General features: G+C 31.7%; 1 protein-coding gene across 6 annotated transcripts in view; it reads right to left on the bottom strand.

Moving 5' to 3' along the window:
• Positions 1-16,336, bottom strand: part of LOC129920042 (transcription factor mef2A) — a 90,073-nt gene that overhangs the window by 51,064 nt on the left and 22,673 nt on the right. For 4 of the 6 annotated variants that reach the window (XR_008773174.1, XR_008773176.1, XR_008773179.1 and 1 more), the window contains one exon: positions 2,247-2,492. The exons of the other annotated variants lie outside the window; for them this stretch is intronic. The gene's annotated coding sequence lies outside the window, so the exon portion shown is untranslated. The remainder of the gene's footprint in view (positions 1-2,246; positions 2,493-16,336) is intronic. 6 annotated transcript variants of the gene reach the window in all.

Genomic DNA, 16,336 nt, shown 5'->3' with positions numbered 1-16,336 from the left:
GAAAGCTTTATTTTTGTTAATGTATATTTCATTTATTTTTTTTAGTTGAACTAAAGCTGTTTTTGACATTGTCTGATGTCGTTTTGAAATATTTTTGTTTTTAAATTCGAAAGTAATTAAATTAAAACGAAAATGTTAAGCGAAATTGTAAATGATCAGAAGATTTGAACAATCTTTCATTATTTTAAGTTAAATAAAGTTTCGCTTAAAACTTAAACTAAGTTTACTTTCTTTTTTTTGTATGCAATATACTGTCTTAATAAAAAAAAAAAAAATTGCACGACTGGGGTCGCACGTACTTGCTCTTATGCTTAAAGTAACTATAATGTTAAAGCTTTTCATTCAAGAAATTTAAAATTTGATATTTTGAAGAAATTTCATAAGTAGTATGAAAAAATTAAATCTGTTTTTATAATTAATTAAACTCCGTTTTAAATTATCTTAAAAAAAAATAAAAAATATGCCATTTGATTTCGTTTTCAAAAAATTGATTTTTCAAAAAAAAATTTTGAAATATTTAAAAAAAAAACAAAAATGGGTTTTTTGAAAATTTTCTAAAATTTTAATATTATCTTTACTTACACACTTTTGTATAAAAATTTTCATTTAAATCGGGTTAATGTTGTACGAGATATTCAGAAACGAAAAAAACCGTTCTATGACAGGTACCGTTAATAACGGTACAAAAAATATTTATTATTTAAAAAGTTGGCTATTATGTGTAGTACTACACACAAAAATTTTAATCAAAATCGTTAGAGCCGTTTTTGAAAAACATTAACTTTTCTTTTTCCGTTATATGGCAGGTACCGTTAGTTTTGGTCATAAAAAAAAAATTTCAATTTCCCCTCTAGGGAATCACCAAAAACTGCTAACCACCAAGTTTGAAGAAAATCACTTCACTCGTTTAGGCTGCAGCTCCAGATAGAGACAGACACACAGACAGACAGAATTGCCGGACCCACTTTTTTTGGCATTCTCCATCATCGTAATGTCATGTAAAATTGTTATCTCGAGTTCGATTTTTTTTACGAATCCTAAACTTGCCCTATAGTACCTATATCGCAAGTAAAAAACATACCAGGGTTGCCACTCCATACTTTGTACACAGATTAATACTGTTAAACTAGTTTTGACATCATAAACAAAACTTTCCTTAAAGTCTAAGTCATTAGACAATTTGTCGAATTCTTTTTCCAGAATGTGATAGCTCAAATGTCGAGTGAAGAAAATTTTACTGGAAGGTAAGAAAATATCAACAGGGCCTCAAAACGCTCTCAATGTGGCGAGGTATTTAAATATTAGACTGCACGTCAAATGTATGATTTTTGGCACAGTACTATACTACTTATACTAGAAACAGTATTAATAAAAATCATTCAATTTCAGCGAAAGGGACAATTTTTTAAAGAAACTCAATTTTTGGGCTTCAAATTCGAAATATATCAACTTTTAACATCAACAACAGCTTTAAAGATCTAAAATTAAAAACGACTGAAAAATTTGGGCTGTAAGTATTAAGAACTATTGAAAATTATACCGAAACTGGTCTAAATTTGAAATAAGATATGCCATCAAATATCTTTTTTCAAAAATATTTACATTTTTTGTGTAAGGAAATAGGACGTTTTAAAAGAGCAAGAAAATCACTTCAATAATACCGTCTTAAAATTAATACAGCACGACTGACTAAGTTGGTACTGCAATGTACAAAGGAGAACCCTGAGAGCCTCCAGTTTTTGGTAAGCGACAACAGAATTGACAAAAAAAATAGACCAATTACTTCTTGTTTCTAGCCTTATTAAAGCCGATGTTAATTTGTATGTTTTCTTGATTGATAAAACTAAAAAAATGATTGTTTCACGATTTTTTTTAACGCTTACGATAAATTGACGGAAAGAGCTACATATCACGACTTTCTCTCATCCAGTGCTACACTAAATAAAGTGTGCAAGATATTGCGGAATTAAACGAAACACTCCATATACTGGCTGGGGTAGGGTTGCCATACGTTAAACAATAAATTTTTCCCATTATTATTGGTTTTGATAAATACTATACGCACAAATTTAGCTAACAATATAAGAGTATTAAATGAAAATTAATTGAGTTGCCTACACAAAAGTGAACATTGTCATGTTTTTTTTTTATCTGGCGTGTCATCAAACATTTCGATTATCGACTCAAATTAAAGTTTCTTTTGACTTTTGTACACTAGTAAAATTTATCCTTAAAAGTTTACTCACCACTTTGGTTCGGGGTCTTCTATAGCCTTTTTACTCTCGTCTTATTTTTTCCCTAAATTGGAACCAAATCCCTTATCATAAATTCTGAAAGACATATAAAATCTTTTTTTCTTCTTAATTGTATGCATGTTCGGGGCGTATCTTGTCTCGGGTCCTACATTAATTTTAAGTCCTTATTTATTCGGATTCTGTGAACTTCACTTTCACGATTTATTTCTGATCTTTCATCGAGTCATTCCTTTTTTTCTAGAACAAAATAATAAAAAAAAAAACATGGTTCAATCAATATCAAACAGATATAAATAAAATAGACAAAATTTCATATCTTGAGATGAGTAAGTAAAAGATAAATATTTAAAAAAAAAAGATCTTTATATAAATCTTTTGACCTTTTTTGCCGCAAGCCAATAAGTATGTAAGGACCATCTGAAATATTATAAGTTTTAAAAAGACTTGGAAGAATCTAAGCATGTAAAACGACCAATACCGACATACTAATTTATAAGGTTTTAACAAGCAAAAAAAACTAAGTTCAGTCCGAACGATTTTACTAGCTATATTGAAAAAACAAAGACAAATAAGACTGGTGCAAGCTCATAGGAATGTACTCTTTGTAGCGTTATAATTCACATTCAATTACAATGGAAAGCAATTTGAGAAAACTTCATTTAATGGAATTTTTTGTTCCTTTTTTGTTTGGTTTCGAGGCTAGGAACATTAAGTTTAATCGCAACGAATAAAAGCTTCCCCTGAAATTTACCACTTTCATTAGAAGTTATTCAGTTTTAGAGTCTGAGTTCTTAAACTTTTGGGGAGATTTGTCAGTTTCGGCAAAAGATTAGATCAAAGTAGAATTAAAGTTTGTCACAGGGTCTTCGTATAACTTACAATGATACCAAACCAAATTTTGACAACCTCTCAACAGTTTGAAAACAAAAATTGGGCGAAAAGATTAGGGTTCAAAAATTTCCTGACACCAAAAAAGGGGTCAAGTGCCAAAAACGTCAAATTTACTGTAACCTTTCATATAGAAATACCAAAATTATACAAAATCAAGGGTTCAAAAATACAAAAATGGGAACCATGTATCCCCATTTAACCCTCCATTAACACCACCCATGGCTCTAAAACAAAATATCTGTTTATTCAAACTAAAAGAAGCAAAAAAACAGAACTATTTTTTCTCTTCGTTCATTCTCGTTTTTCAGTTGGATTTTTTGCTGCTGCTGCTGCTGTTGGTTGGTTGGTTGTTGTTGTTGGTATACTGCTGTATACCCGTTCAACTCAGTTCCATTTTCATCCATCTACCATTAATTTCTCGTCCTCTACTTTGGTCGTTCGTCTGTGTTGTGTGTGCGGATGCGGAGCCAGTACTGCTGTAAACGTCAAATCCGAACATTTTAATATTTTCCCTTTGCTGTTGGCTCGTTGGGTTGGCTTAGTTGTTGTTGTTCGTCAGCTATAGCAGCACAGAGATCTCTCGTCGGTTCGGTGTCGTTGTTGGTGTAGTAGCTTCAACCATAGAGCTTCTCTACGTCCTAACACCACTGTCGACCCAAAACCCCCCTTCGTTTATACACAGCACCACCTAGCATTCTGTAATAAGGCTGAATCAGGGTTTGATATTTTTGTTGCGATATAACGACAACGGAGATACGACACACAGTAGTAGCTACAGTCACACGAACCGAAAGAGATACTCCTATGGAAAAGCACTGAGCTCTGTCATTGCGACGTAAAGTCGAACGTACAGGCCTGGCAATTCGTCCGACCCGACCAACAGACAAATAAACAGACAGACAGACCGACAAACAACGATACGTAAGGTTTGGGATTTTTGTATGACACAAAATGAAACTGCTGCCTTTGCTTGGTGTGTGTTGTTGTTGGTGTTGTCGCTTGATGGATCCCATGGATCCATCGTATACGAGTATGTACGGGTTTTGGGTCGGTCGGTGGTATATCTATGTAGCTTTAGGTACATACATAATTAGGCTCTAGGTGGCTCCCTATGTGGATGAGCTTGTGCGATGATGTTGCTGGCAAGTGTATAACTGTATATACGTCATATCTCTATAGTTCAAGTTATAGAGAGATAGTATTTTGTTGTTGTTGTTGCTATTGGTGTTGGATTTTACTGCCTGCCTGCACGTACATCGTTGTCGTCGGACGAGCAGCTCAGATTTTATGTGAAGGTTGGTTGTTGGTTTTTCGGATTGTACTGTACGTTCAGTGAGCTGCGTTTTATTTTGCACAAATGCAGCAGCTCCTCTGGCGGCCAGATCCGATAGATGACTGTATGTATGAATGACGAAAGTTGAAGTTTCAATATCTCTTGTTGGTTGCCCATTGCCGTCGCCATAGCCATCATCATCGTCGTCGACATCGCCATCGCTATCGTCGAAGTCGTCGTCGTTGCTAGCGTGTTGTGTTGCATTGCTTGCTCATCGCAAAGTATTCGCAATAGCATTAAAGACTTCTCTAATGGCAGTTATTTCGAAAAGAAATGAAAAACAACAATTTTCAAATTTAAATCGCTTGAATCATCATCATCGTCTTCATGAACCTCCGTTCGCTATTGCAAGTGGAATAGCGAATAGATGAAGACGAAGAAGAAAGTTTATTATTTTATTATTTTTATGTTGGATGTATTGCATCGCAATTGCGCGACGAGGCTCAGCTCAGGCGGCAGCAAGACGTATCTACACACACTTTGTGGTTTTGTGTAGTGTTTGCAGCAAAATCCTTAAGAATGCAGTTGAAAGCAGTTATGTTGCAGGCAAAAAGCTTTCAAAATGAGCACGCAACATTATCGAATGAAATGAATGTTCGAGAACGATGCGCGGAAAGTTTAAAATATAACTACCTAATACCCAATTAGTATCAGGGTTTGAGAAAGGTTGTTGTCATTGATAATTTTGTTTTTTTTTTTGTTTGCCTTTTATTATATTGGTTCGTATTTTAAAGAAATTCAGGTGAGAGTATTTCGTTGACTCATTGATAAAGAAAAAATGAAGAATATTTTATTCAATGTGATGACTTGTCTGACGAATACTTTTTAACGAAGATTTGAATTATTCTTTAAATAGAGCGTGTTGAAAAGTTAAAATGGTAAATACATATGATATAGAATGAGTAGGTCTTATATATTTTGTATAGAAAAATGGACGATGGCGTAAAATGACAAAATAACAAAAATGGTTCTGTTTCAAATTCTTTCTAGGGAAAAAAACGTAGATTTTATGAGCGTGCAATCAGATGGTTATTCTCTAAATTTCACGAATCTGTCCCTTAAACGCCTACGTGTAAAAACACTATGATTCTTAAACAATTAAAATCCATGCGAAAGCTCACTTTTCAAGTATTTCGCGAATAATGAAAAATATTGTTTTGGCTTTTTCTGTAATTTCTCATGATTTGATAATTTGTTAGAAAAATTGACATTCGAGTGCACAAAATAAAGTTAGCCGTTTAAAATAGTATCAGCAGAACTTTCTATTTTTAAATGAGTCTGAAAACAATTCGACTGAGATATTGATGAAAGAAAACATTTCTAGTTCTGCATAAAAAGTTATGCTAAAATGTGTTTTTTTTTTTAACTTTTTTGGTATTGAAAACATAATCAAAGTTATTTAAATCAACAACACAGCTTAAATGTGAAATTAAAGACAACCATTACTCTTTTGAATCTTGGTTTGAATTTTACTAAGGATTGACTACAAATTCGTTTTTTCATCATCTTTTTTATTTTTAAAAATTTTAATATTTTTTAAACAATTTTTTTTTTAATTTAAAAAAATTTAATGTTTTTAAAATTAATTTAAAAAATTTTTTTTTTTAATTTTTTTAAATTTTTTTTTTAAATTTTTTTTTTAATTTTTTTTTTCAATTTTTTTTTTATTTATTTTTTTTTTAATTTTTTTTAATTTTTTTTTTTTAATTTTTTTTATTTATTTTTTTTTTATTTATTTTTTTTTTTAATTTTTTTTTTATTTATTTTTTTTTAAAATTTTTTTTATTTATTTTTTTTTATTTTTGTTTAAATTTTTTTTGAAACAAATCCGCGCTTCCAGTATTCAAAAAAGCATTTTGGGGTGCCTAATACTTTTGGCCAAAGCTGTAAATTAAAAAATAAGACCTCATGGTAATTTTTTTGAGGAATTATGTAACTCATATAAATTGAAAAAGAAACGTTTTTAACTCTGCCAAAATAATAATGCAGAAAATAAATATTTCAGTACTCGAGCATAGTAACAGAAATAAGGTTCAAAGCTAAAATTATTGAAGGTTTCTAAGTGACAAGCCTTAAAAAAAAAAAAAACTAAATATAAAACACATAATTAATATTGTTCAAGATTATAAGCCTCCCTAATTTTTTTAACTGATTGACATCAGAAAAGAAATGAAAAATTTTACATATTTAGAAAAGTTAGACGTTAAAATTTGTTTTTAGATCCCTGATGAACATTGTCATCAAATGTAAAAACAAAAATATATTTTAGAAATTATTTCAGTTTTTACAAATAGATATTTTGATAGACTGTCGATTTGTCTCAGACAGGAGCAGAGACATCCTTGTTAAGATGATAAATATGTAACTTTGCTGCAAAGTTAAATGCAATAAAGACCTTACCCTTTTATCTCTTAAGTGGGTTATTGTCAAATCTTTTGATTTATTATTTTTTAAGAAAAGCTATAAGAAGTTATTTTAAATTGTCTTGTTTCCTTTATGTCGAAGATAGTGAATTAAGAAGTGTTTTCTGAATAAAAGACATATCGAAGTCGATGAAACATTTTTAAAAAGAATTTGTTTTGGGGTTTTTTTTTTTTTGTGATCCCTATGAATAAAGAGTCAACTAGAATTCAACTGGATATCAGAAGTAAAATCAGAAGATGTTCCCTTTTTCTTGTTTTTTTTTTCTCAGAATAAAAGTACTCGATGTGAAAGTAATTATTTGTTAACTTAATGTCAACACTTTAAGCAGCTTGAGCCTTTTATTTCTTGTTTAAAAAAAAAAATTACATCGGCAAATGTTAAAAGGTCATCTGTGTCCCGTCTTCCCCTATTTTATATTTCACATGCAGCCTACAATTTTACTGTAAAATTCTCGCTTATTCCTTTAATGTTTAATAAATATATTTGTAATTTTTGTATTAGATATTCAAAACTTAACAAACAACTCACTTTTTCAGTGTGTCGAATAAAAGTATTAACGAGTATATATGTTTGTTACGAGACCTGAAAATCATTCATCAAATGAAAGGTTAAGCCAACTTTCCACCCACACAAAAAATGTTCGACTGCAAAGGACAGATATTTTTTTTTTTTTTTGGTTTAATGGTGGACCGGTAAATTTTTAAACAGTTCTCAGAATATTTCATTCAGAGATGTTCAATCGTTGCAAGGATACATACACAGAGAAAAATATGACCCGCTAAAAACTAACAGATTGCCATATTGTTTTACCGTCCATACATTTCATAAGGAAATCTTATTAGAATCAACGATTAATAAGGTTTTTTTAAGGAGATTTCTTATTATTTTTATAGAGAAAATCTTATTAAAATTTGACTGAAAAGTTGATTTTTTTTGCAACTTAGCACTAGAACAAAAATCGCGATCAATATTTTCATGGCAGGTTGGTTCAGGTGGTAAGGAGGGCGACTAATGATTTGAAGTCTCCAGTTCGATTCCCAGCCTGGTCATCGTTTTTTTTTATTTTTTTGCAGATTTTAAAACAATAAGGAAAACCCGATTGTTTTAATAAGGTTTCCTTCTTGGATGAAAACCATAGAGAAATCTTATTGTTTTTGTTCTATTTTATGTGGTCTATTTTTCTCTGTGTACGTATATGAGGCAAGGCAATATTTAATTTTTGCTTTTAAATATTTGCTGCAGCGATTCTTATCTGATGCATAAAATCCTGTCCTGAGGAATAAGTGAAAAAGTGTGCCACTGAAGCTACAGGTTAAATTCTAGGCAAGTGCAGTTTATACACCAATTCACTTTTGAAATGAAATGATAGTCTTCAGTATAACTGCCTTAATTTTTTGAAAGAAAAACATTAACTTTTTCATTTTGCTCTCCGCTATTTCATTTCAATGTGACAATTCTTTACCTTCTATAACCTGTAAAACTCGTTACTAAAAACCTTAATGTTTCAAAACATCTGAGAAATGAAAATAAATAAAACAAAAAAAAAAAAAAAAGCCAACTAACCTATGTTCTCTTAGAGCGAATATCAGAAACTGAGTCCTTCGTTTATATTATTTTTTGTTTTCATTTTAAAGAAGCAGCCAACAACGACGTTGACTAAGACCAATTTCTACTCTTAGAGCTAGAGCAAAGCCAACTCAACTTAAAAAACACAAACAAAAAAAATTTCTAACACAGCACCAGCACAAGAAATACCATGAACACAAGCACAACACAACAGAACAACAAAAAAAAAAAACGAAAGAAGAAAAAAAAAACACCAGCAAACGAAAATCATTAAATATCTACTGGAGTGAGGTCCTTCTTTCCTTCATTCGTTCGTTCATTGCTTTTTGTGTATAGTATATGACGATATGATGCTGCTTCTGCTACCACACCAATGCTTGTTCTTGTTCTTCTTCTGTGCTTCAAGGATATCCTCCCACCCTTAAAAAGGATACTCACACACAAATTCTGTGTTCTACGGTTGATGCTTGAGCAATCTTCTCATCCTTTTTTGCTTTTTTTGTTTTTTTTTTGTTTTCTCTGTTATATTTCTCTCCCACTACAGTTTCTCGTAGGAACAATGCTCCGAGACACAATGCTTGTATCTGTATCTCTTTACACCTACCCTTTGGTGTGTATCCTATATTAAGACTTATTTTCGAGTAAATTCTAAGAACAGGGCGTTTCTTAAACTTATTTTAAAGCAGCTTTGTTGGTGTTTTTGAAGGTTTTTTCTATTTTCAGTCAAAGTGAATGGCAGAAATCTTTAAGTTTAAAAATAATTATGTTAAACTTTCAATATCAATAAAATATAGTTTGTGCTATCTCAAAAATTATAAACCAACTATATAAACTAAATTTCTCGAGTTCAGTGCAATAAGTGGCAGTAAACATTCTAATTTATTATTTTCCTCCTTTTTTTCCTTTAAGAATGACATTTTGGTGCAGCTTATATTTTAGATATCCTTAACAGAGAAAAAGCTGATTTCTGCATGTCTTTTTTTTGCCAAGATGACTTCCGTCTTAAATTAAGTGAAAATTAATGGATTTCCGCTTAATTTAGACGGAAGACATCTTGGCAGAAATCTGCTTGTTTTTAAGTGGTCTTTTTCTCCGTGTAAATTTTACATACGAAATTGGGAAGATAATAAAACATGGGACATTCGGCCGTTCAAAAAAGCTATTATAACGATCAGTTAGAAAATAGCTGGGAATAAAAGTTGCTACAATAGTTAAAAGCCTATAGTTTACTAGAATTGGGACATTCAAATGATTTTTATGAAACCCAAGAAATAATTTCTTTAAATAATAAACTACCCATCGCACATAGGGGTATTTGCCAATTTTACGAGGACAAAATTATTTTTCCGGTTTATCTTCATCAACAAGATAAAAGCTTGTATTTAGTACTGGAATAAAGTGTTTTAAGTGTCGATTTCAATAAAAACATTTTTCTTCCTAAACCACTTTTTGATCAAACAAAAAAGTGTCAAGAATGGATCCCAATGGTTTGTTAAAGCGCTTATAAATGGAGTTCTATTAATGGTATCGCCAAGATAAAGGTCTTAAAATTTAGGAAAAATCATAAGGATTAAGGTTCTGTAACTCAAGAAGTTGAATCTTTAAAAAAAAAATTAAAATATGGATGCTGAATACAAGGTAACCATTTTTCAAAACCTAAAATCTTTAAGAAGGGAAAATGTGTCGAAGTTGCACTTAGTTGCACATTTTTTTTACAGATTCAATTATATAAGAGTTTAACCTTTAGAAAACATTAAATTTTATCACACAATAATTTGAAATTGTATAACTTAAAAATGACTTTTGAATGCCATTCTTTAGAAAATATGTCAGTGGAGCAACCCAGAAAATTGGGGGTCATTCCGAAAACTCTAAATAGACTTAAATTCAAATTTTGCTCAGCGCGTTTCTTCCCAACTACTCTGTTGTTTGTTTACTCTTTCGTCTCTCCTGTAAAATTTTTATTTTGGGAGTTACGAGGTTTTCTCATGAGACCGACGATATCACTTTTTTATTTGTAAAATAATATAACATTTAGATACAAAATCTAGTAGACAGTTTCGTATCTCCTTATCAATATTCCATAAAAACTTTTTTCTACATCCACTTCAAAAAAAAAGTACTTACTTAAGCACAGTCGCTAAATTACAAAAAAAAATTAATTTTATATTTGGGCTTAAAACTTTAAACTCTAGACCGCTGCTGTTAGTCACCTGAAGGAATAATCAATTTTAAAACTATAAGAAAATGCTAAGCAAGTTATCTACTTTTAGTAGGATGTTGATTTTTTTACGTTTGGATCAGTTTAAAAATTAGTGTTTTGTCCGCCTAAATTGACTAAATACCCCTATGTGCATCGTGTTATTTCTTGAGGCATTAATTTGCCTATGTGCAGTTTTATGCTACATTTTTATTTTATTTAACAATTTTTTAGAAAGGGAAATCTAAAATTGACGCGTATTTTAGCCTTTACCTCAATCAAGTTTAATATATTTTCACTGAAAAATTAGTGTTTTTGGCGTTTAGTGGCCGAGTACTTACTCCTCTTTTAGAAATGTCAAGCGATATTTTTTAGATAGAAGACAACTTGCGTTTTAAAAAAAACTGCTTGATCGAAATAATTCAACATGTAACACAGAAATGTCGATAATATTTTGTTTGGTTTTCTTGAAAAGAAATACAGTCGACTCTCTCTAAGTCGAACTTTCACGGGACTCGAAAATCGGTTCGAGTTAAGAGGGATTAATTTAATATTTTTTCTTCAAAATTATTCATTAAAAATGGTGAAAAAGTTTGACTTAGAGGGAAATTCGACTTAGAGGGAGTTCGAATTAGAGGGAGTCGACTGTACTAATGCCTGCAAAAGTAAGAAATTCCAAAAACATATTTTTTCTCTTTTAACTTACTGGGTTTTTTTTTTGGATTTTCAGAAAAATGTCTAAATGTAAATATCTAATTGTTTGTTTTTTTTTTTTTAATTTTCACATTTTTGTACTTAAAAAGTTAAAAGCTGTAAACTCTTTTTATTTTGACCTCTAACGGCCATATTATTCACTAGTTTAAAAAATACATCTGGATGTAAAGAAAATGAAATGTCAAAAATAATTCCAAATCCATAGTATTCACTATCACAAAGAGAAAAAAATAGTAATTTTTACCTTTTTTTTTTAACTATTTTCATAGTTAAAATCGGGATAACTATTTTGGATTTGGATATATTTTTGACATTTGACAATTTTACATCCAGATGCATTTTTTAAAATAGTGATTAATATGGCCATAAATATCGAAATATATTATGGCTAAATAATGAAAAATTTAATTTTTTTTAAATACGTATTTTATAAATATTAACGGCAAGTGCGATTAGGTGGTTAATTTTAAAATACATGCTCTTGAGGGTTAAAATCATGTACAATACAGCTACACTCAAAATATAATTATTTTCAGATGAAAATCTGATTTTTAATTTTCCCCGAAAAAAAACACAACAATACAACAACTAATTTTTATAAATGAACTGTCTTGATTTCATACTCATATGACAAATAACCAAATAATAATTGTATTTTATGGACCTAAGCAAAAATCACTTTTATTAAGTGTGCTTGATTGTGCTGGGGTTATGTTTTCAAATAGAATATTTTCAAAAAGATTTTTTCATTCTGAAGAGAAAACTAAATTAAATTAAGGACCAAGTCGCAAACAAAAAATTGGATATTTGACCTCCCTGATCTGAAACAAAATTTAAATCCAGATTATTATGCCTATTCACGCTTTTAACTTGCTCTATAGGGCAAGTATTGGTTTCGTGTCGAAAAAAAAAATTGAGGTTTTAATCAAAACCAACATTACGATGATGGTGAATTCCGAAAAAGTGGGTCCCGCAATTCCGTCCGTGCGTCTGTGCGTCCATCTGTACACATTTCCACAGCCTAAACGGGTGGATGGATTTTCTTCAAATTTGGTACAGATGATTTTTATGGAATTCTGAAAGTTGGGTTTTTTTTTTGTTTTTTTATATCTCGTTTAGAACGTATACCTCCCATACGAAAAAATACGATATTACGAACTTCTCGAAAACGGCTCTAACGATTTTGATTAAACTTTGTATACGTAATATTTAAAGCAGTGGCAATAAAATTGCATTTTTATTTTTTCTCAAAAAAGTCAAATAACAAAAAAAAAATTTTTCATTCAACAAAATTTTGGCCTAAATGTCGGCTCTTCCCCAATATCAATTTTTTAAAATTTAGATCCAGCTTTTTAAATCTACAAGTAGACTAACATAAAAGTGCTTTGAACTGCAAGAGCAAGTACGTGCGACCCCAGTCGTGCATTTTATTTTAACTGTAGTGGTAGATTTTAGATTTTAGATTCTTCATAGTTTTGAAGTCTGGTCAAACAAGCAAATGTTCTATTTACCAAACTAAAGTATAAACAGTTCTGATATTTTCTTAACAATTCGAACGACTTCTTGTCCTTTTAAGCTTTTTCTTTTGTTTTAGTGAAAATTTTTTCGTCACACCCTATACATCATTGAGTCTCTAACAAAGTACCACAAGAAGGTTAAGGAAGGCAGAGCATCAAAAATAATAAAAACAACAACAACTACACAACACAAGCCACACTGCCACCGCACCACTCTTACGACCGAAAATAATATAGAAAATGCCAACCTCTTTCAATGTATAAATGGTACAAATACAAACTGAACAGTAAACCCAACTATCCTTCTACACAACAGCAGCTACGACGACGACGATGCAAAATTCTGATTAAATTTCTCCAAAAAGTCGTCTGTCGGAGCTCCAAACCAACTTCCCTCCCCAAAAAAACCTCCCATTCTAATCCAACAACACCTCTAATAAACACAAGATTCACCCTCCACAATGGAAATAATTTCCATTTCTCTGTGTTTTTTTTTGGGTAAAAACTTCTTTGGCAAAGGGGGGTAGTTTTTTGATGTTTTTAAGTTTTTTTTTTTGTTGTTTGTGTGTAAAGTTAAGAAATTGCAGTGTTAGAGAGGACAAAACTAATGCGCTTATACTGAAAAAACTTACGACGAAACCTCGCATAAAAAATAGAAGAAAAAAAAATAAACAAAACATACAGAGATACTCTTCTTCTCTATACTCTACACTTTGGGGCACTTTCTTTCGTTCAATCTGTCTCCCCTAGCTATCTATCTTTCCGCAGAGGCAACAAGTTACCATTAATCAAAAACGATGAACGGAATAGAGAAGCAAAGTTAAGCAAATGGAAATGTACATACATGACGTAGTGTGTGCGGTGTATCATCGCAGAGCGTAGCCATAGCCAGAAAGTAAAACGGCAATGGTTTTCATATGCACACACGTGTGCGTGCTATTCCCAATGCGCCTTGCCCGTCTCTTGGTCTCTCCGTTTTCGTTCGTTGTTTCGATTTGGATATCTCGAATCTCGATATTTTGGGGTAAAGCGTAGAAGAGCATAATATAACGCGTCTTCGGAATTGAATTCGAGAAATTCTCTGTGAATTGAAAGTTTTCCATTCATTCAACATTTGGGAGCGTAGTAGAGTAGATTGCCACCGACCGCCCGACGTAGAATGGTCTCGCGTCGCATCGGCATCGGCTTTGGCATTGCTTTTGCCTTTGCTTTAGCTTGTTCCTGTTGATGTTTTCGTATACCGTTATGTATTGCCTACTCCAGAGTGAAAGGGCGACTATCATGAGATACGAGAAGGTTGATGATGATTACCAACACGTCTAGTGGTTCGTTTGGTCGATCTGTTCTGTGCATATAGAAAGAGGGTGGTGGTTGATGCATTTTTTGGCATGGGCCGCTGATGGAATAAGCCAGGACTACGACGACGAATAGATGATGATGATGATGAGGGGCCCTTTCCCTTTTCATACGGTCCTTCTTCCTTTTTTATCCCCCGACGAAGGGGATTATCGTTTCAACAATGACATTTTAGAACTCGCGCTCTTGGATTGCACACACTTGAGAGTCCGTTAGCGAGGGCTTTAGTCTAGGACTTTCCCTTTGGTTTTATTTACTTTTTTTTTTGTCTTCGTTTTTGTTCGTTTTTTGCTTTGGGAAAACGAAAAAAAAAAGTAGAGGGTTGTAAATCAAATTGTCTGGCGGACGGATGGCCGGATGATTTAGATGCAACTTGTAGCATTTTGTTTTAGGCGAATAGATGTCGATGTGTGAAATTTTACAAATTTTCGTTTGTTAGGCATTTTATAGGCTTATTGTAATAAATTTTCGAAATTTCAGTGGGATTTTTGAGGGAAAATTGGAATAATTTAGTTAATAAGCCATTCAAAGAGTTCCGTGATGAAGAGATGGGAAAATCTCTTTTACGAGTTTTTAGACTTTTGAGAATTAATAAACGGAATGGTCAAAATTTAAACCTTAGCATTTGCTATGCTATGCTTTCTACGGTATTATATTTGCCTGAATTAAATACCTATGATGATGCAATGAGGGCGTAAAAGATTGATATTTGGAAGTTGTCTGTTGTAGTTGGGTTCGTTTAGTTAAAGACTTCTAACTAACTTAGGTGCATACGTCCATCTCTAGCCAGTCATTTACAAAATTTTATCACAACGAGTGTTTGTCTCAGCTATTTCAAGCGATTAAAACATAGCTTCCTGGCCAATGACACGTTGTTGAAAACATGGTTTAGAGCTATACAACAAGAGTTGGTTTTGTGCAGATGTAGAATTCATTTTAAACTCCCTAAAATAGCTTTCATCCACTTGATTCTAAGAAAAAAAGGAACAGCAAGAGTTCTCTTAGGCTTGATTGCTGCGCTGATGTAATTTGCGGTTAACACAGTTTTAACTTGGTCTATGGTGGAAATTGATTATCGTTGCCAAAATTTTCATTAAAGCACGGTTACTGTGTCACTTTATGGTTTTCCTGCTACTTCCAGCTTGTGATATGAGATTTGTGCAAGAATTGAGATCTTTTGGGAACTATTTATTAAGAAGATGGGATGTCAATGTCAATGCCACTGGTCTTGATACCATCAATCCAACATTCGGCTTTAACATTAACTTTATCCAGTTAAGGAGAACGATGAAAAACCGTAATGCTTTAGGAATAGACTTTTCATGAATAAGGAGACCGGTAATGAAGTATTTGTATACATCCTTCCATAAAATTAATATGTGGTTATTTCATAATATTTTCTTCTACGTAAAGGTTAGTATTTAATTCTCAATTTTTCAGGTTAACAAATTTAAGGAATTGGTTAAGGCTTTTAATATAAAATACAGTCAAAACCCTTTAAAACGTTACATACAAACTTTCACATGATCTGATTTAAGGGGTAATAACACCTTGTAAACCACGAAATCGAGAGTCATTTTCATCAGCGTATAAAACAAAGAAGAAATATTATTTTCTTTTGGTGTTTGTTTAGTTTAATTAAATATATTAATAGGTAACAGAATAGGCTAATGTTAAATTTTGTAATGATGTGTACTTCACTAGAGAATAGTATTTTTAAGCTCCACACAAAATTTTAGCCCATTCGGTTAAAAACTGTAGGAGTAAGTTGGTCGCCCGATGGGAGCACAGGATTTTACTATCAGCCTGAACTTCACCGCCATTTAAAAAATTTCACGTCATTAAAATATGTAACATTAGCCTATTCTGTTACCTATTAATATACTTAATTAAACTAAACAAACACCAAAAGAAAATAATATTTCTTCTTTGTTTTATACGCCGATGAAAATGACGCTCGATTTCATGGTTTACAAGGTGTTATTACCCCTTAAAAAAGATGCCATTATGCAATTGACTAAAAAAAAACTAGGCATAATAAGTCACAAATATAAAGCTAAACCCCAAAAGAATACAACCC

The sequence above is a fragment of the Episyrphus balteatus genome, chromosome 4 (assembly GCF_945859705.1).
Source record: "Episyrphus balteatus chromosome 4, idEpiBalt1.1, whole genome shotgun sequence".
Taxonomy (NCBI): Eukaryota; Metazoa; Arthropoda; class Insecta; order Diptera; family Syrphidae; genus Episyrphus; species Episyrphus balteatus.
This window is presented reverse-complemented; position numbering and strand designations above follow the sequence as displayed.